The 22,677-nt window shown below is 33.1% G+C and overlaps 2 long non-coding RNA genes across 2 annotated transcripts in view; one reads left to right on the forward strand and one right to left on the reverse strand.

The window, feature by feature from the left end:
* The first annotated feature begins 1,769 nt into the window (after window positions 1-1,769).
* Window positions 1,770-12,784, forward strand: LOC137628908 (uncharacterized). Its single transcript, XR_011041410.1, has 3 exons — window positions 1,770-1,874; window positions 3,022-3,133; window positions 4,492-12,784. It is a non-coding gene; the product is annotated as an uncharacterized lncRNA (long non-coding RNA).
* Window positions 12,785-17,880: 5,096 nt separating this feature from the next.
* LOC137628469 (uncharacterized) overlaps window positions 17,881-22,677 on the reverse strand; it is a 4,972-nt gene continuing 175 nt past the window's right edge. Inside the window, exon 2 of the long non-coding RNA XR_011041374.1 lies at window positions 17,881-17,969. This is a non-coding gene — a long non-coding RNA (uncharacterized lncRNA). The remainder of the gene's footprint in view (window positions 17,970-22,677) is intronic.

Genomic DNA, 22,677 nt, shown 5'->3' on the forward strand with positions numbered 1-22,677 from the left:
ATATATTAAGTTACATATTTTACTTTAAGGGCTGTTTTCATTGGTCCTATCACACAGAGGAACACTTGAGCCCTGCAGGACCTACAAGATCTGTTTGTCATATTAGGTATTTATCGTACCATACATCGTTTTCCGTGTTTATTGTTAAATCCACATATCGAAGCAATCGGGAAACGAAAAAAAAAATCTTGGTTTCTTCTTGAAAGCCTTAATATCTTCAATCTTTCGAATGTATAGTGGGACCTTATTGTATAGTCATGGGGCTGCATAGTTGAAAGCTATAGAACCTACAGTAGGCATGTATTTTGGTTCCATTAACTCGAAACTATATAAATATTCTCGTGTCAGCACAATTTGTTGGCTGCACAATATGTAGTAATTCTCTTAAATATTTTGGACGTCCGGTTCTGATAACTTGAGTCATTGCACAAGGGCCTTATTCTGGCCTAAATAGGCTGCCAATGTAATTTAATAAGTATTGGAGTGATCCTTTCTTGAGGTGGGGCACCTTTTTATCAATCGTGCAGCTATGTTTATTATGTTTTGTAATATCTTTAAGTTGTCATTTGAGATCTTAACAGCTTGTTTCAATAGTCAATTCGGAAATAACACAGGACTTATCATAGTCTTAGTTTGCCTTACTTCTGGAGTGACGTAATTATGACGTCATAATGACGTAACACTTCAGCGAAATTGACGAGTGGACTTGTCCAGTGTAGGTCAATACCAGGGAAGTCGGACAATCGTTTAGCGGTTGTCCAAAGTTATTTCGGTTTGGTTTTGGAAAGAGACAGATTCGACCGGCGTTGTCCTTATTAGCCGAAATTACAACTAAAGGTAAAGTTAATTTGATTTTGAGATCCCTGAAGGTCCCTCACCCCAAATTTTCTCACCCAAAGATCTGTCCCCTTGAGCGAGGATCTCAAGGTGATAGTTTGTATTAATAAAACAATCATAAAATCAAAGTAATTTATTGAAACGTACTATAATACCCAAAATGGGAATATGGATATTGTGCAACGATATGTTCACATGACTCTCAAAATGTCACATGAATTACTGCAGGTATGAGTTTACCAATTCTTGTAGCCACACATTGGCTTTATATAGCATGATATATCGATTTTAGTAATCCCTGGACCGTCCAACGTTGCTAGACTGGCTTAGAAGTATGAAACACATATCCCAACAAAAAGCTGTTGTAGTCAATCGTAGTTTTTTCCAGATAGGTTTACTTGACGTCTTGTTTTTGTTCCTCCAATTCGTTCACTCCAGGGATACATGTTATGAAGTATGAACTCAATTCTGCAGTCACAATCTATAACTATAACTATGACTATAACTATGACTATAACTATTATACTGTAGTGCAACAATCTTTGTGATTTATGAAATTTTACTGAAATTTTAACTAGTAAAGTAAGGAAAAACTTCTTCAGCCGGAATGTTCCTGTGTACTAGTACCTCCTCATTTGTGGCCAATAGTTTGTGTGGTGTTTTTTTTTTGACAATTTAATTAATAAAACCAATGAATTATGACTTGTTCAACCAATTAACCTTTTGTATTTGTTCGGGCTATCGTGTATATCTTGTAACTAGGTTTTTTTTTATGCCTTTTAGTAAACTCAGCTGTTGCCATTGTATAGTCAGCTAGTAATGATTGTCTTGAGTTTGGAAAGTGTCTTAACTATTTTGGGGAAAATCTAGCCAAGAACAAAAATAGGCAAAAGTGAAAATGTTGCTAAAATGTCCTTTTCAATTCTTTCCAGGTTTTACTCCAGCGACACCGATGACTAGAAGAGGACACAAAGGCTGTCATGCAACAAGTTGAGAAATTGCAAGATCTTGAATCTTTTGTCTTCTTAATGAGTCAAGTTAAGTATGACGTCATCAAAGATGAACTGAAGCTGTAAACTTCGCTTGAATAGTGAAATTGTTTTTAGGTTCTATGCTTTTTAGAAGACAGGTTAGATTTGGGGCATTTAGTGCTGGTATGAAGTTCCTCAATCACGTACAGAACAATATTAGATTATGTTGCGTAAATATGAATTATCAAATTCATACCTCAGTTGAGTCATTTCTTTCCATTTACATCGATAGTAAGCAATGCGAGTACTTTACTTTACTTGCTAAGCTCTCGACTTTTGCCTTTTCATAGCTTAAGGGCAAATTGTCCTCAAATACATCAAGGGAAATATAATTAGTTGTATCTTCGGTCAAGCAGGTTAAATTGCCTTAACGCTGTGTGCAGGTTACTTAAGCCAGGGTTTTGATGAGAACAAATCTTCTAGGAGCCTGGTGTGGACCATATCAACTATTGGCATCTTTGTGACCTTATGATTAATATCTAAGGTCTTTGGGTTTTTAGAAATTTGTTTTTCTTTCAGCGAGAGTTTTTGTTCTTTATTTGAAACTGGAGTGTTAGACCTCATAGGATTTACTTAAGCTGTGTTTGATCAAACTATCATTAATTTGTTTTAATTCATGTCTTTTGATTAATTCCCGTAGTTGCCAAGATTTGATTAAATCAATGCATTTTTTTTTTTTGTAAAAAGAAAGATTTAAATGCAATTATAGTTTAATTGGAGATTTTCATTTAGACATTAAATAATAGTCACCTACTTTTTTTGGACAACAAAACTTAATTTATTTTTTTTGGCAAAATAATTTGAGGAGAAATTAGTAAGTTTAATGAGTCTTTTTATAGTTTATATATGACATATTTGTTTTTGACGTTGTTAATAGTTTATATATGACATATCTGTTTTGACGTTGTTACTTTTTTTAGAATGATTTATTGTTAATTTGTTTTCATCATTTATTTATTTCCTTATTTCCTTTCCTCACTGGGCTATTTTTCCCTATTGGAGCCCCTGGGCTTATAGCATCTTGTTTTTCCAACTAGGGTTGTACCTTGGCTAATAATAATAATAATAATAATAATAATAATAATAATAATAATAATAGCAAAAAAAATCTGTCGAAATGTCCTTTTCAATTCTTTCTACATTTGTGTTCCAGTTTGCTTAGTATGGTTAAAATTGGTATTCATATATGACTGAAGTCCAAATGCCGTGCAGACGCTGTTGTTCCCCAAGTTGAGAAACTGTCTCCTGTCTCCTTCATGAACCGAGTTAAGTATGACATCTTCAATTATCTGATACTGTAAACTCCGTTTGCTTTTTAGAAACTAGGTTAGATGTTTTGCCATTTAGTACTCGGGTGAAGTTACACGAGTACAGAGATGGAATGTTAGACTATAGACTGAGTAAATATCTGATATTGAAGATTTCGTATTTCTGGATGCTGGTTTTCCCATTGTATGAGAATATTTTTTTAGGAAATGAAGTCGTTAGATTAAAATTTAAGTGATAGGATTCACTCAAACTGTATACGAACAAACATTCATATATCGTTTTTTTTTTTTCTGAATGATTTTTCTTTTTTTGTAAATCCCGTTAGTTAGAAAGCTTAGATTAAATACACGTTTTTTCTTTTAACATCATTAGAATAAATGGTTTTAAAATCAAATAGCCTAAGGTTAGAGTTTAGTTCAATACCACTGTTTAGGTGTGAAATAAGTCAGCTAGTTTTAGATAAACATTTTAGATAAAAGCAAATCAAATCAACCTTATCAGCACCCCCTTTTTTTTTTTTTTTTTTTTTTTTTTTTTTTTTTTTTTTTTTTTTTTTTTTTTTTGCAAAAGTGTTCAGGTTAGTGTATGTGTGAAGCTACAAATCAGTTAAGTTGAATTGTTATCGTAAGTGAGCAGTGATGTCAGTACGCCATGTGTGGTGCGCTGTAGATGCTAGTTCAACTTATTCTAATTTTTTGTAGCAAAGTATTTTCTACTCATATTTTTGAGAATTTACTGTTGAAAACTTGACATAGAAACTCTAGCACATCTGTTTTATTATTCTTAAGATATCCTAGATTTTTTTTTTTTTTTTTTGGTCCTGTAATATTCTAATTTCTTCCCCAAAATATTAAAATATATAGAATATCATAGTTTTTGTTGCTTAAGTCATCCTAATCATTTTGGAGCTTGGAATATCTTGCTTTTGGGTGCTTAAAATATCCTTCTTTTGGGGCCTAAAATTTCCTACTTTTAGGGGCTTAAATATCCAACTTTTGGGGCTTAAAATATCTTAAATATCTTACTTTTGGAGACTTAAAAATATCTTAAATATCTTACTTTTGGAGAGTTAAAATTATCTTAAATATCTTACTTTTGGAGACTTAAAATATCTTAAATATCTTACTTTTGGAGACTTAAATTATCTTAATTTTGGGGCCTAAAATATCCTACTTTTGGGGGCTTAAAATATCCTACTTTGGGGGCTTAAGATATCATAATTTTTTTTCGATTGAACTGATTTATCAAACATATATAATTGCCTAAAAATTACTAAAAACAGTTCTAAATTTATATTTCATAAATCTTAATTAGTAATTTTTTGAGAGTTCCTATTAACACTTTCGTCTTTCAGGTTGGTGTGTCCTCCTTCGATACTTAAAACCATTTAACCAAAAGGATGATGAACATAAGGACTAACCTGGATCAGTCTAGTCTCCTGGCAAAATTCTTCAGTGGGAGAAGATCAAGTGGAACTTCTAGAACACCTTTATGGGCATTTGTAGAAATGCCTCTTATTTGAATTAGTTTTTAAAAATAAGAATTTAAGTATCTAGTTCAAGCATTAAGCCTTGGACAATGTGCTAAGTTATATTGTTAGCTTACTAATTTACCTAAATTCTTTCATTTTTAGTTTCATGAATTTAGTTTTTATAATTAAATTCCCATTAGAAATTGCTTTAATGAATAGTTGGTGACTTAAATTTGATTGTGAATCAATTTAGGCATTTTAAAAACTGTGTCAATAGCTAAGTTTGCAATCTTGCGTAAGGTAGGAGTTAATTAAGGTAGGAGTTAATTAAGGTAGGAGTTAATTAAGGTAGGAGTTAATTAAGGTAGGAGTTAATTAGGTAGGCGTTAATTAAGGTAGGCGTTAATTAAGGTAGGCGTTAATTAAGGTAGGAGTTATTTAGAAGTTCTTTGAGGTAGGAGTTCTTCCAGGTAGAAGGTGAGCTATTTCAACTAGCAGTCATTTCAGGTACGAGTTCTTTCAGTAGAGGACAGGCTATTTCAGGTAGATGCTGGGATATTTCATGTAGGAGTTATTTCATGTAGGAGTTTTTTCAGGTAGGAGTTTTTTTCAGGTAAGTTTTTTTCAGGTAGGAGTTTGTTTCAGGTAGGAGTTTTTTTCAGGTAAGACTTCTTTTTCAGGTAGGAGTTTTTTTTTCAGGTAGGAGTTTTTTCAGTAGAAGGTAGGCTATTTCAGCTAGATGCTGAGATATTTCAGGTAGGAGTAATTTCAGGTAGAAGTAATTTCAGGTAGGAGTAATTTCAGGTAGGAGTTCTTTCAGTAGAGGGTAAGCTATTTCAGGTAGATGCTGGGATGTTTCAGGTAGGAGTAATTTCAGGTAGGAGTAATTTCAGGTAAGAGTAATTTCAGGTAAGAGTAATTTCAGGTAGGATTTCTTTCAGGTAGGATTTCTTTCAGGTAGAGGCTGGGATATGTCATGTAGGAGTTCTTCCAGCTAGGAGTTCTTTCAAGTAGAGGGTGGGCTGTTTCAGGTAGGAGTTCTTTCAAGTAGAGGCTGGGATATTTCAGATAGAGGGTGGGCTGTTTAGGTTAAATTTTAGTCGAGTGATATCTTCAGAATTTATTAATTTGATCCAATGGAATGGGACATGTTATTGTATTAGGAATTAATAGGTTTTATAAGATTACTGATTTATCAGATGCCAAAACTTTCAGTTGAGGGAAATGATGTTTTAATTTACATAGTTAATTTATTCTTTGTCATTTAAATTGAACTGCTTTAAATGTTTATTTCAAGGTGTGTTCGTGTTTAGCCTTTTCAATTTTTCTTTCTGTCCTATAAGCTTAAGGTTCCTTAACACAAAAATTTCAAGTGTCAATAGTTTACCTTGGATAGTTGATCTACCACATTGTATTTTAAATTTTATAAAGGATGATAACTAATAACTTTATTTGAAGCAAACTAAAGTTTAAATACACTATTGGTCCTATATTTGAAAAATCTAGCGTAAATATTTTGATGTCTCTAATTAGTATAAAATCTTATCCAACATTTTATTCTTAATTTTGTAAGATTCAGTATTTGATGAAATGTCCATCCTACATCCCCTTGTTAAAAATCCAAAGTCACTCTCTCTCTCTCTCTCTCTCTCTCTCTCTCTCTCTCTCTCTCTCTCTCTCTCTCTCTCTCTCTCTCTCTCTCTCTCAATATAGTGTCTAGAGTAGTTTATAGATGATTCTAGGAGTATACTTTGAATGGAATAAAAAGGTATATAATATTGGTAAAAGAAAAAGTTACTGTACATTTCTTTCAGTTTTGAATTAGATATTGTTAGAGGAGCTTAGATTTAAGGTTAAGAAACATGGTTCTAAAACCTTCTGCTTTTGGGAAGATCGGAGGGCTGATTTGTTCAGTATAGATTTAAATACTAAGCATTAAAGTAGGATTTGAACATTGCTGGATAATACCGAATAGTAAATAGTTTTAGGTGATTATTGGCAGACGAGATGATTAGGAGGGCTTTGGTTTGAAAGGGCTATGAGGACTTCAGTGTGAAATGGCGAGGAGAGCCTTGGTCACTGTGAAATGGCTAGGAGTGTGGTGTGAAATGGCTAGGAGGCTTTTGGTCTCTATGAAATGGCTAGGAGTGTGGTGTGAAATGGCTAGGAAGCCTTTGGGCACTGTGAAATGGCTAGGAAGCCTTTGGGCACTGTGAAATGGCTAGGAGTGTGGTGTAAAATGGCTTGGAAGCCTTTGGTCATTGTGAAATGGCTTGAAAAACTGGTGTGAAATGTCTTGAAAAACTGGTGTGAAATGGCTAGGAGGTCTTTGGTCACTGTGAAATGACTAGGAGTGTGGTGTGAAATGGCTTGGAAGACTGGTGTGAAAGGGCTAGGAGGTCTTTGGTCACTGTGAAATGACTAGGAGTGTGGTGTGAAATGGCTTGGAAGACTGGTGTGAAAGGGCTAGGAGGCCTTTGGTCACTGTGAAATGGCTAGGAGTGTGGTGTGAAAGAGCTTGGAAGACTAAAGTGAAATGGCTAGGAGGCAATGGGTTACTGTGAAATGGCTAGGAAGGCTTTGGGGCGAAATGGCAAGGAGGGCTCTGGTGTGAAATGGTTAGAAGGACTTTGATGTGAAATGGCTAGTAGTGCTAGGAGTGTGATGGCTAGTATGTGAGTGTGTGAAATGGGAGGGCTTTGGCTAATATTAGTGATATTCCTCATCTTCTCTTAAGCTACATGAACATACCTTGAAATTAACGTTGAATTTTGAAAATGACGCAGGGCTGTCTTTTGGGAAATCTTGCAACTGGTTCGAATCAGATTATTCACTCTAATACTTAACTAAAGTTTCAGAACTCCCATTCCCCCTCCTTGATCCTTCCCTCTCCCAATTTGGAAAGATTTAAAAAAAAGAAAGGGAACGTTCATATGACTGAGCCTCCCTCCCCATCTGGCCCCCTCCCTCTTCTGGTATCAGTACTTGCCATATTCCTCACCACTGAAAGGTCAGAGGGCCCATGAAGTATATATATCTTACTTTTGACTGGAACCACTGTTCATTTAGGCTGTTTATGAACTTCCCATGTATGGAACTCGTTCATTCTTTTGCTGGTTTAATGAGAGAAGTAGATTGTTAACTTGGTTATGTTGTATTGTCAAAATGCTAGACTGTGTGTTATGGTGAACATGTTTAGTCCAATTTGATTTCACTGAAATCTTGTCAGGGTAGATTCTGTCTTGTCAATTCTAGTCATGATAATAATTCAGTAAGGTTGAAGGATCTTTAAAGCCTCAAATGATTTTAAATTTTTAATATTTCATGCTTTTAAATTTTTTGAAATTTAATTTAAAACTTTTTAAAAATCTTTAATCTTGAATTGTAGGAGATTGTAATGTCATATTGAACAGGTTTCTGCTATGTATACACTATAATTGTAGTTTCAAACTAAATCAAATTTGTCATGTATTGTGTAAATTGAGTTATGAACAAATTTCTGTCAAGAGAGTGACTTAAAATGCCCAAGAATGTTTGAGTTTTCAATGTTAATGTAAAATTAGTAACTGTAATGTTTCAATTTTATCTGTCAATGAAAATCAAAAGGTTGGAAATAATTAATTTAGTTTTAAACTTAAAAAAGTGTTGACATTTTCAAGTCTTGCATTCCAGTGCTTTCTATTACACTGAGATCCCCGAGCTCTCTGAAAAGGGGTCCAGCTGGGATTATAAATGTCCCAAGATATCTGATTCCTACTGTTTCTGTTCATGACATAAAGAAGGGACAGAGAACTGCTGTAGTCATTTTAGAAGAAATGTGTAATACATTCTTGAGTATATTGTTGTTAGTATAGTTTTAGTTGTTAGTGGGGAGTTAGTGCCAATGTTGATTAGGAGAATTAAGCCATTAATAAAGTCCTTGTTTGTGTAATTCAGGATCAGGTAACCTAGTTCAAGGGATGTTTATACAAAGTTGAATTATATGGCTTCAATTTCATTTAGTTTATTCTGCTCTTGGTTATGTCTAAGATTTATGCATGATTTGGCAAAGGGGTCCAAACTGAAGTTTGACTTTTTGAAATTAGGTTTTTTGTACGTCTGTTATTACTGATGTACAGGAATGTATCTTGTGTAGTAATTTACAAAAAAGTACCTGCTCTGAAGTTATCTTCTTTTTATGCAAAGAATCATTGCAATTTAGAAAATTTAGAAAATTTAGACAGAATCTGATAAGCCTCTGAAGCTTGTACAAAGTTTCAATTCAGAGCATTGGTGTTATATTGTAATAAACTATATAACTCGCCAATTTCTTTTGATTGTACTAACACGGGATTTGAGTTTATAATTTAGGTTGTTTACGTCTAATACGATCATAAGTTCTACGCTAATCTTTCTAGACAACTGAAGCCAAAAACTGTTAAATTAACTAAAAGCTTTGATAAACTCTCATCTGCTTATGCTAAAGCCCCTTACGTTTAAATGCTAATATACCTAAATTAACGTCACAAACTATTGATTTTTTGTATAAAACTTGACGTTTATATTGAGTAAATGTATAGTAACTTAAGGTAATGTAAAACTAGACGTATGTCCATTAATCTTCAAAGCACTTTATCAGAATTTATGTAAATTATAAGAAAAATCCTGAAAAATCAGTGTTTTAGCGATTTTAATGTCTTGAAGATTTCATGTACCCAGCGTTTCAATTACATATAAATTAGCCACTTATTCTTTATTTGGTATTTGCAACTTTTTCGACTTAGTTGAGCGTTTCAATATTTTCATATAGACGTGAAGTACAGAAAACCTTTACTGATTTGTTTGGAAAGTCTTGAATTTCAATTGGTTGATTTAAATTTATCTAATACAGTTAATCGGCGGATTTTTCTTCAACAAAAATTGAGTAAAGATTATTTAAGAGGAATTAGTGTTCTCAAAATAGAGTACAGTACAATTTTTCAAATGTCCGCACTTGCATTAATTTTAATCTAGATATTACTGTAATCTTAAAGTAACTTGATGGTACAAGAAAAAAAGGTCAGTGTCACTATGTAACTACGCAAAAGTTTTTGAATGTAATTATCATGATTGTTTCATAACAGTAAACCCTGAGAGTGCACCACTCACGTTGCTCTCTGCCACCTAGAAGTAAGTCTTTACATTGAATTCAGGAATTAATTGAAGCAGAACAATGCATTCCTTGTACATCAGTAAATTTGTAACAAGCAATGAAAGAGTGGTTGGATGATGTCTGGTGTAAGTGTTACGAGGAGGAGCTAGTCTACAGAAGGAAGTTATAATTTCTTAAGTGAAAATTAGTTTAATTGGGTGTTGATTTTAATAGATGTGTAAAGGTTATTTTAGTGAGACAGATTAGTTTCTCTCGGGTTAAATTAAGGTTAGCAAGTGTCTATACCCTAGGTTAACACCAAAAATTTAATCTAGATTTATAATAAATAATAGGAGATTGAGAGTTTAAATATTGAAATTAGGGCGAACTATTTTAGTGGGCAGCTCTAAAGATATATTTTATTTCACGAACGACGATATTAGTTTTCTTTGCATAATTGGCTAAACTGGACCTTCAAACCAAAGCTTTTTGAGAATAATCTAAATAATTCTGGTGCCTAAATTTATTTCATACTTGAATCGTAGATTTTAAAGATTTTCGTTAATGAGTAATTGAAAACATATGAAAAATCAAATCCACTGGTTAATCAATTTAAAGTAATTTCACTCGTCTTTGCATTAAATCATTTAAGATTAAATCTAAAGATTTGTTTTCAATAGTAGCTTAACCAATTGCTCACTTTACCAGCTTTTTGTATTATAACTGTTTTTATCTATAGATTGCCAAAATTAGATAACGTTATTTTATAAATCTCTTATAATCTTACGTGGCCACATTAAGATAAGGCGATAGGCAAAGTATTGAGTCTTAGGTATGCAGATATAGAAATATATATATATATTTTTTTAATATGAAGGACAAATAAGGCGATAACCAAAGTATTGAGTCATAGATATGCAGATATATAAATATTCTTTATTTTGATATGAAGGACAAGCTTAAGGTTTTTTTCACACAATTCGTTTCTAAGGGACAAGTTTCAGTCTTTTGTTTTTACCATAATCAAAGAAATTTACAAATAATACCTTATTGTATAAGATCCTTTATAATTCTAATTATTTCCAGAGTTTCTTTTAATAAAAGGAATTAATTCTGATGAAGGAATAAAGGCTTTAGTTCATCCCATCAATATATAGACACTTTGCAAGGCTGGGATTAATTTTTTTTCAAATCAAATTTCAATTATCTTCAGTACTCATGATAGTCCAAATGCAGATATTTTGGTTAGAAGCCAACCAGTCCGCTATCCTTAACTTTACGAAGAATTTAACAGTTAAAGAGGAATATTATCATACCCATAGATGTTTTTACATTGTTAATAACCTTTTCAAACCATAAAATGGCCTAATATCATTCAATTTGACATTAATTTTATGATGAATTTCTGATACTCAAATTGTAATTATATTTATTTCACATAATACTTTTTAAAGTAACTAACTTTATAAATTTATTAAAAAAAAAATCTAACTATTAAGATCGTAAATACGAAGTTTATAATGCCAAAGATATGCCGTTAAAGGTAGATGACTTAAAAGTATTCATATAAAAGAGGATGAATCCGAATCATTCAAAATCTCCTTAAGCTTGTCCATAGTTTATGGTTTAATAAAAGATGTTCAAGAGCAGGCAACATCAATAGAATTTATTCAGGGCTGGGTAGTGTGTATGTATGTATAAATGTATGTATGTCTCATACTGTAGACTAATTTTCACCAAATAGGCCTACTGATCGATAAGCAGGTGTTCCTGTATGAGAGGAATAAATACTAGGCAATGTGACACTAAGGTAAAATATCTGTTTTGTCATTAGCAACAGGCTTTGTAGGTAGCCTTACCGTTAGTTTAAGGGGTTTTCATCTCTGTAGATAGTCCTACTGTTAGTTTAAGGGTGGTTCAGCTTTGTAGGGGGGCCTACTGTTAGTTTAAGAGTGGTTTAGCTTTTTAGGTAGGCCTACTGTTAGTTTAAGAGTGGTTTAGCTTTTTAGGTAGGCCTACTGTTAGTTTAAGGGTGGTTTACCTTTTTAGGTAGGCCTACTGTTGGTTTAAGGGTTGTTCAGCTTTGTAGGGTGGCCTACTGTTAGTTTAAGGGAAGTCCAGCTTTGTAGGTAGGTTTACTGTTAGTTTAAGGGTGGTTTAGCTTTTTAGGTAGGCCTACTGTTGGTTTAAGAGTTTTTAAGCTGTGTGGGCAGGCTTACAGTTAGTTTAAGGGGTATTCAGCTTTGTATGTAGGCCTACTATTAGTTTAAGGGGTTTTCATCCTTGTAGGTAGGCCCACTGTTAGTTTAAGGGGTTTTAAGCTTTTTAGGTAGGCCTACAGTTTAAGTATTGTTCAGCTTTGTATGTAGGCCTACTGTCAGGTTAAGGGTTGTTCAGCATTTAAGAAAATCTTAAATTAAGTTCTCTCCACGTAGCTTCCAAAAGGGGTCTTATTTGAGAATGTATTACACATGGAACTGAATTGACTTTTGTGGTCCACGTGCAAGGTTAATGTGTACTTCGGTCCGATCTGCCTATCTGCTAGGAGGAGTAGTAAGGATAGTCAGGGCAGTGGTTTGCACGTGTCTTCTCCTTTACCCGACTCAATCATGCACATGAAATGGGACGGATGAGAGAGATGCCTTTGGGCAGTTGTGGTTCTTGTCTGCTTTTGAGAGAGCAAAAGGTTTCTGGAGTAATCGATCGTGGTGGAATTGTAATATAAGACTGATGAGGTCTCCACTCCCTCCACCCGTGTTTTCACGTAATGATTGTTTCTAAATTAAAATTCAATTTGAAAAGAAATCCCCTTGCTCTGTCATTGCTTAAAGGTTCAGCCTTTAAAATGTAAAAATTTAAATTAGAATACTATAACATTATCTTGAAAAACCATACTATTCCTGGCATATTTAATTCACACTCATTGCATTAATGTCTGTAAGGTTTTCAATAAAACATTTCAAAAGAGAAGGAAATGGAAAGCATTCAAGGGCCTGGTGACTTTGTTCTTTCACAAGCAAAAATGCCAAATTAGTCTGTTACCAGGTGGGAAGGGGTGGGCCTTGGTGGGCTTTCCATTTCCTTCTCTTTTTTTATTGAAAACTTAACTTATTTACACAATCATGATATTTGTAAACTCAAATGTTTAACTTCAAACTCATTCCAATGTTCAGAAAAATCAAAGATAACGTATTACTTAAGGATCCCATGTTATGGGAGCTGAAATATTCGTTTTCTATGATTGTCATTGGTTGAGTTCGTTAGAAAACGGGGTTAAAGAATTTGATATAGTTTGTAATTGACTTTGTAGTGTATTCATATATATACTTAATAATGCTATTAAGTGTAATGAAACCTGTACTGTGTATGGCAAGCAATCTTCTACAATAAAAGACTTAAAAGAAATCTATTTGTTTTTCTTAATTCATTATTTAAACTTTAAAAACTAACAAAATAATAGTCGACTCTTAGTCGACTATGCTTAAACCCACAGTTAAAGTAACTTATATATTTAAAAAAAAAAAATGAATTTGAGGCTAAAATGAATTATCACAAGACTAGAGTTGTCAGAACTGAATAGACTTTGAGAATTGAACTAAACATGAATACCATAGTGAATAGTCTTCATTTTAATAATACTAACATACTAAGAGACACTATATTTCTCTATCACCAGTGGAAGAGTGAACGAGCTCTCTACATGCGAAGGGAATAAACCAGTCTTATAAATGAACAATTGTGGTTTATCATAGTTGAAAGCAAGTTTTATACTTCATGAGGTCTCTGGTCTTTCAGAGGAGAGAGAATGCAGGCAATTTACTGGTACCAGAAGAGGGAGGGGGACGACTGGGGAGAACACTCAGTCATATGAACGTTAGATTAAGGAGAACACACTAGCTTCCTGAAATTTTTATATTTTTTTTGTTCAATAATTTTTTATTCAATATACCTTATTTATATGGATGCAATGAAAAATAAATTCTATTTAAGTTTTTTATTTCTTTTATTCACAATTCTTAGTTACATAAATTATATACATTATAACAAATATTGTAAAATTAGTCAAAGTTTCACTGCTTTCCTATATATTACTACTGTATCTTCTATACATACATTACTACAGTATCTTCTATTTCATACATTACTACAGTATCTTCTAAATACATTACAGTACTGTATCTTCTATTTTATACATTACTACTTTTTTCTTTTTTATACATTACTACTTTTTTCTATTTTATACATTACTACTTTATCTTCAATTTATAATTTCTACTGTATTTTGTAATTTTGATATGGAAATACAGCTGTTTTAACAATGAAAAAACGCAGAAAAAGAGACATTAGCCATATAAATTGCTAGAGACCTGGAGTGAAATACCTTATAGAAGACACAAAAAACCTTCATGACTTAGCCTTGAATGTCTTAAGATGTCTTCTATAAGGTATTTTACTTTACGATTATAAGTCTCTTGCACTTTACATGGCTAATGTCTTTTCTGCGTTTTTTCATTGTTAAAACAGCTGTATTTCCATATCAAAAATTACAAAATACAGTAGGAATGTATAAACAGAAGATACAGCAATAATGCATAAATAGAAGATACTACAGTAATGTATAAATAGAAGATACAGTAGTAATGTATAAATAGAAGATGCAGTAGTAATGTATAAAAAGAAGATACAGTAATAATGCATAAATAGATGATACAGTAGTAATGTATAAAGTGCAGATACAGTAGTAATGTATAAATAGAAGATACAGTAATAATGCATTGATAGAAAATAATAATAACGTATGGATAAAAGATACAGTCAAAAGCAATACATGAGCAGATAATAAAATTGCATTATAAAAACATATCCAAAAGCAATTTTCAAAAAGTTGAAACATTAATCAAAACTGATATGCATCTCCACTATATGCATGGAGAGTTCAATTGCCATGCAACGACCACTTGCCCGACTTATTTTCTTGAATCTAGACCATCTTAGAATAATTGAAAGTGCAAATGCAAACAATTGTGATCATGTTGATTCTAAGCAATGTCTGCATGATATGTTTTCCACCTCGATGTTTTTATTAGTTACCTAATAGTGGCATAATTCAAATAAGCTAAAAAAAAGCAAACTCGTCCCTTTCCCTTCGTACGCTTAAAGATCTTATTCAAATCTTTCTTCAAGTTTGAACATTACAGTTATTAATGTTTATGATTATTTTCTATCTAAGGAAACATTTTGAAAGCTACCCATCTCCAATAATAAGAAATTTAATTTACTTCATAAAAATATCCTTATTTTGAATCTAAACTATTTGATCACCGAAATAATTCCTCTTAAAATTTTCTCAAAGACTACCTACCTTTCTAGAATAAATCTATAAACTATCCCCTTTAGTCTCATTAAAAGCTATTCTTACGTCAATCACTATTACTTTTGTTGTAAAAGAACAAATTATTCAAAGTCATTTATAAATATACATTCCTTGAAACTAGTCACTGAACTTTTCATCTTAAAATCTAGTCCTGATAAACATCAGCATATGCTTTTCAATAATTCATATGAAGTCCCATTTAAATAATAAGCTTAACAATTTCATCATACTAACATTCAATAAATCTGTTTTAATTATTTAGATTTAAACTTGTAAATTTCTGTACTTTCCCTTTATTCATCACGCTATGACATTTCCCTGAACCCCCTTTTTTTAATAAATTTTAGTTCTGTAGCTACTCTTTCCTTCAATCTTTGAATCAATACGTCCTTCAAGACTTTAGAGCTAATAGAGTTGTTACATACATGTTCTTTCCTAGACCTTAAATCCAACAACTTTTCTTAATCTAAAAAACAATGATAGTTAAAAAAAAATTTTATCTACCCATCCTCTTATAACTCGAACATTAATTCATGAATCAGCCCTAACTTAAAACCTTTTAAAAAATAAAGACTAACAATTTATTCCCTGATACCTAAACTGAAACTTCAATCATCCTTATGTCTTTCCATCAAGTCTCTTGACCTACATTAGGCAACAATTGATGCGAAGCAAATCACATGACTAAGGTCATTACATGTAATATCGAGAGAGACATTGCTTAAAATCACTTATTTTTGCGCAAAACAGTATAGTCATTCTAAAGCTTACTATACAAAACTAACAACCCCAAGAACATCAAGTTTAGGACAATTTCTCAGCTATTTTGTACAAGGATCTTACGTGTGACTGCTGTAATGTTCCACAAAGGATTTTTCTTTTAACAAATTAATTAAATTTGTATTAAAAGGTAACTTTTGAGATGAGTAAACGCAGAGAAAAATGAACAAAAATTACATCTTTAACTTTAATGAAATCAAATTACATTACATCAATTTTTTCTTCAACAGAACGGGAACTAAGGGGGGGGAAGAGAGAGAGAGAGAGAGAGAGAGAGAGAGAGAGAGAGAGAGAGAGAGAGAGAGAGAGAGAGAGAGAGAGATTTAATATGCAATTTCCATCTGGTATTATCAGTAATTCAAGAGATCTCCCTCAGATACCATTATGTCTACATGATTTTAATATTGCTTTGATAATTTAAAATAACTACTTTTAATTCTCACTTGTTCATGACATTAGATAATTATCAAAACTTCTCAAAATAAAAACTCGCTCAATCTTACTATTATATTACGGACTGATGAAGGTTTTAAACTATCAAAATTATAAATAAAGAAAAATTAAAGACAAATATTTATGCCGAAACTTTGTCAATTTCCTAATGAATCAGATAGATGGATTTGACAAGATTCTCTTTAGCAATTATTTAAAGATAGCTATGAGGACAATGCTTGCACTACAGTACAGGGATAGATAGTAAAGTTAAACCTAAGAAGGATTTTAGACAGTAATTATTTAAATAAAGGTAGTTATGGAATCAATGCTTGTACTAGAGTACAGGGATAGATAGTATATGGTAAAGCTGAGTAAAATTTAGCTTATTTTGAATGTCTTCAAATGTGGAAACCAACTTCGACATCACGAACTCTCCAGACATGAGTTAGGCCAGCTAAAAGTTATGGAATAGAATTGATAAAAGTAATATTACAGAAATAAGCTAATCTCAAAAGGAAATTATATCCATTTAAACTTTAAAACAAACCATAAACAAAGCGTAAATGAGATGAGTTACGAAAGCAGAAGAATGATTTAGGAATGGTTTGAAGTTACAGTTCTGAGAAATTTAAACGATGCATATAATCGGTTTTTGAAGCTAGAGAGTGAAACACTAAGCTAATTACCCAGCAGTCACACGTACTGATAACTTGTTTAAAAGGTACAGAAATTCACAGATAAAACTACTCATTGAGAAGTATAGAACAGGAATGTCAAACTCAAATCCTTTTGAGGACCAATATGCACTTAACTATGATCTCGAAGACTTTCAAAGATTTGGTAATTATTTATTTTCACGACTGAAAAATGAAGATTTGTGGCTGGTCGTCCTGGCCCGCAGGTCAGAAGTTTGACATTTCTGGTCTCGAGAAAACCATTGACTTTAAATTGATAAAAAAAAAAAAGAGCTATAGGGAATAATTTCAATGATTTTTATAGGCTATTTTCTCTGACATGAAAGTCAGTGGTCGTAACGTGTTTTCCTACTTGGCAAGACATTTTCAAAGAATACCTTTAGTGATCAAAATAATTTTCATGACTATTCAAGGTTTGAAATTATTCCACACCTTACAGCAGTCGATTACTAACCTTATTTAAAAAAAAAATACTATAAATTGCTGAAGCTTATATCAGTATTGTTCCTTGTAAATTTGAACAAACTTAAAATCTAAAACTATCTCCTTGCTCTTAGAGTATTTAACTTAAGAGACTTCGTTGGAATAATCAGATGGTCTTACATGTTCGAAAACTTTAGATATAAAAATTCTTTCAGAGCTTCATACGGAAAATATTTCAAATGCTCATGCCATAATAACCAATTTTGAACATTTAATTCTTAGATTAAAGAAATTAATCAAAATTTAAGACTAAAATATGAATGGTTGGAAGTAAATGTTCACAGGGGAAATTCAATTCTTGTATGAAAATATTTAAGATTGAACGTCTAAATAAATTTGGTTAAGAACAAGAACATTTCGCCATCTAAGACTCTTAAAATGAAGCTGAAGATTCGGCTTGTTGACAGCAGCAGTTGTAGAGGGTCCAGTAAGGTTTTCATCATCCATCAAGATTTGCTTTCTTCTTTCCATGGGTTCTTTAGTCCTGTGAAAAGAAAATTGAAATATCATTTTGACATCTGGATGCATATCTTACTTCACAACAAAATTTTCTATAGCATAAACTGCCCACTTTTTCCAATGAAATACTAATCTGCATAAAGCACTCAACACATACCAATGAAAGTCTTGAATCCAGTTTCGAAATTTCCATCTAACCACAGAATTATTCCAATCACCTTTACAACAATACCCTTTAACCCTATACGCTTATCTCTTACACAAATAGTAAATTTGGTGAAAGGGCTTTTAGCTACTGTGCGCCTAGACATTATAATAAACTGCCAACTGAATTGAAGGACCTAAAGGGAGCAATTGAATTTAAGAAGAAACTAAAGACATTACTTTTCACAAGATCACATGATTTGGAAGATGCTACAATCAAAGAATTGTATAAGTTATAATGAAAATGTTTCGTTAGATGATTGAAATGGACCCGCCCGAGAAGTAGTTCACTCGACTTCAGTGGAGGGTTGGATTTAAACCCAAAACAAGTAAACAAGTAAGTAAGTTAAACTATGGATTAGAATCTCTTGTCTAACTGTAGTATTAATACTTTCGCGTATCTATCCCACATCAAGCCATAAGCCTGCTCCAATAAAAAACCAAGGGACAGCTATAATGTAAATCCACTGAAAGGGTTGTGGTGGCCTGGTGGTAGCGACCTTGCCCGGTGATTGCCAGACTGGGGTTAGTTCCTTTGGTCGCTACAACCTCACCATCCTTGTGAGCTAAAAAATTGGAGCTTTTGGGGGAGCCTATGTCTATCTGCTGAGTCATCAGCAGCCATTGCCTGGCCTTCCTTGGTCCTAGGTTGGGTGGATAGGGGGCTTAGGTGCTGATCATATATCATAACAGCAGTGCTGTTCATTGATTTATATTTACGATGTCGAGGTTGCTAGATGCTTTTATTACATGATGGAGAGAGAGAGAGAGAGAGAGAGTCGAAATGGTCAGTGTCTAGGGCTTGCTTGATAGGGCAATGTTAGTGTTCCTCGCCTCTGCCATTCATGAGTGGCCTTTAAACCTTTAACATAAAGCTACTCAATGTTAACATTTATATACATCCAATGAATAATCTACCATACTTGAGCGATTGATCTAAGTGTCACACGTTAAACAGATTATTATAACAGAGCCCACTGAATGAAAATAATTTTCTATTGGATAACCAATACAGCATCAAAATACGCCTAGACCTAGTTACTCTACTAACAACAAACCTTCCTATATTATTATTATTATTATTATTATTATTATTACTTTCTAAGCTACAACCCTAGTTCGAAAAGCAGGATGCTAGAATCCCAAGTGGTGTAACAGGGAAAATAGCCCAGTGAGGAAAGGAAGCAAGGAAACTACAAGTGTAGTAACTAATAAGCAAAATAGAATATTTTAAGAACAGCAACACCACCAAAATAAATATTTCATATATAAACTATAAAAACTTTAAGATACAAGAGGAAGAGCAATAAGATTGAATAATGTACCCGAGTGTACCCTCAAGTAAGAGAACTCTAACCCAAGACAGTGGAAGACCATGGTACAGAGGCTATGGCACTACCAAAGACTAGAGAACAAACTTGAGATGTCTCTACAGTAACGACAACCTAATTAATATACAGATAAGTTTGGTAAAAGTTACAATGTACACAGTGATTCTAATAAAGCAATTTAATTCGGATCAAATATCAAATAAATTATAAAGATACATTAATCACCTTCGAAATATACACTTGCGGAAGATTTACATTAATCACCTTCGAAATATACACTTGCGGAAGATTACATGAATTGGACATTTTGCTTGACCGTGACCTTGACCTTTGACCTTGATCTTTCAAAATTTTATCGTTTCCAGCTTTTTATCTATCAGTTCATCCCTGCAAGTTTCATTACTCTACGATTAAAACTGGGGCCAAGAAGCAGTTAAACAAACATACAGACAAACACACGCGGGGTAAAACAATCTCCTTCAAACTTCGTTGGCGGAGTTAATTACGTTGTGCAAAATATCCACAAATGCGTAAATCAGCATAAAATATGTGGAATGATTTGAAAAGAGACTAAAATTATAAATGAAACTATAAAAATATCACGTTAAGACGTCATGAGAGTTTTAACGCTTGAGAGATCGTAGATCGACGGCCTTTTCACCGAAGAAAATTCCATTAAATGATTCGGATAATAAATTTATAAATTGCATCCAGATGAATCATATGTAAATGAATCGTAAAATATATAGAAAATTAAGAAAATATAGTAAAAATGAATGTGGAAAAAGAAAATAAGATATGGGGAAACTTAGGACATTATCGGTGAAGAGACCATTTTGGTAACGGCCTTTTCGCCGACGACAACTCTAAAATTAATTCAAATTTCGATTTCATAAACTGAATGCAGACTAATCATAAAATGTATAGAAGATGAAGAAAATATGGTACAGGTTGGCACAGTTAAGCGTGGAGGAAGAAAATGAGATATGAGGGAAATTAGGAGATTGTCGGTGAAAAGACCATTTATGTTAAGGACGCCCTTCTCGCCGATGACAATTCCATTAACTTCAGATTTTGAATTTATAAATTGATTTCAGATAAATCAGATTCTATGTCTGAATCATGAATTATATTAGAAAATTAAGAAAATATAGTACAAGTCAGTGTGGAAAAGCGATATGAGGAAATTATTTGCAGACCATTTATAAGCTTGACTCGGTTACCCGAGAGAGAGAGAGAGAGAGAGAGAGAGAGAGAGAGAGAGAGAGAGAGAGAGAGAGAGAGAGAGAGAGAGAGTTAAAACCACCAAATAAGGAACCCAAAAATGAGGTCAACTGACATGCAGCCTAACTGTCTTATTTCCTACAGTGAGCCATAGAAGGCATAGTGTATGTATCTCAACCTGTCTTACGTCTAACTTATCAATAATGACAAATTAACAAACAGAATTGGGTAGTGTTCAGTTACAGCCGAGTGAACTAAATGAATTAAACCTTGAACCATAGAACTGGGCCAATCTCCCTCGAATTATATAATCTCGTAACAAGTCTAACTATAGAGGGGCAGACGTTCGCCCCCAACAGCTTATTTCTCAAACTTTTGCTCGACCTTGACCTTTGACCTTAACATGTATTAATTGGCGTGGATTTTCATACATACACATATGAATAAGGTTTGAAGTCTCTGTGACAGCGATGTCCAAAGTTATGGCTGATTACGTGAATTTTACAATTCGCTTGACCGTGATCTTGATATTTGACCTTGACCTTCCAAGATTGAATCATATCCAGCTTTTTACATAACAGTTACTCCCTGCAAGTTTCAATACTCTACAATCAAAATTGTAACCAGGAAGGTGTTTACAAACACACACACACATACGAACAGAGGGTAAAACTCAACCTCCTTCCAACCTCGTTGGCGGTGGTAATTACAAACGAAGACTAATTTAAAATGATCTTAAATTGTTCAAATGCCATTCATTCCTTACATTAATCAGAATATTGTTTAATGTTTCAGTTGTATTTCTAAATTCATTTTCGACGACAGTCAAAATTAGTAGAGCGAATATACTAGGCGTCTTTCTTTCCTCCCACCTTTCTTTCTTCTTGGTCTCCAGCTTTCACCCATTCCTATATAAGGTTGCTATTTCCTATCATTTCTCCTCTTCTCATTTTGTTCTGTAGCTTTGCCAAGATATTACACGAAAAGAAAAAATAATCACAAACTGATAAATGAAATGCCAGGCGTGCTATTAACGATCATAGCGTGTCAATACTTATAACAAAAAATTGGTCACATCCCAGTTAGATTACTTCAGAAGGTCCCTAAGTTAAAAACCTTCGTAGATACAAAAACAAATCCAACTAAAAACAGAGATAAAGAAATACTGTGATTAAACGAATATCACATCATTTAATACATTAAGCAAAATGACATTTGTAATAACTATAGTCCATATCTTTTATCAAGGCAGATTTGCACTGACTCGCAGCGGTGCCCTTTTAGCTCGGAAAAGTTTCCTGATCGCTGATTGGTTAGAATGATCTCGTCCAACCAATCAGCGATCAGGAAACTTTTCCGAGCTAAAAGGGCACTGCTGCGAGTCGGTGCAAATCTGCATCGCTAAAAGAAATGGACTATTGATATTCATTTCATATGAAATCGATCTCTTCACTGACTTTTGTAACTTAACCATAAGCATGGGATACATATTAGACTTACCCTAGGCTAAAATGTAAAACAAAATTCGAGTTCTAAACAGCTTCGTGGAACCTATTCACTTTGAAGTTGAGGTCCTTCCGTAATCCACAAACCTTGCAACCACTCTTCGCTGACTGGTGCAAGAGACATTGCAGGGAGACTTTTGTAACGTATTATCGAATAATAATCATCAAATATATTCGATAGTAAAGTGTTCATTAATTAGTTCAATTTCTTGAGTTTGTGTTTAACAAATTTGTTTAAATGAGAGAGAGAGAGAGAGAGAGAGAGAGAGAGAGAGAGAGCATGGACAATAATTCCAAAAACCAAATATATGATATACACAAGAGAACCCTGGTGATAAGTTAGCAATTTCTTCAATTTCTTAACGACTGACAACTGATTTATACCGAGCCTAAAATGCTATATCGACAACACGAGAATATATTTAATATCTCAACATTAAATTGTTTTAAAAATCTATTTCGTTATTGA

Source organism: Palaemon carinicauda, chromosome 36, assembly GCF_036898095.1.
Source record: "Palaemon carinicauda isolate YSFRI2023 chromosome 36, ASM3689809v2, whole genome shotgun sequence".
NCBI lineage: Eukaryota > Metazoa > Arthropoda > Malacostraca > Decapoda > Palaemonidae > Palaemon > Palaemon carinicauda.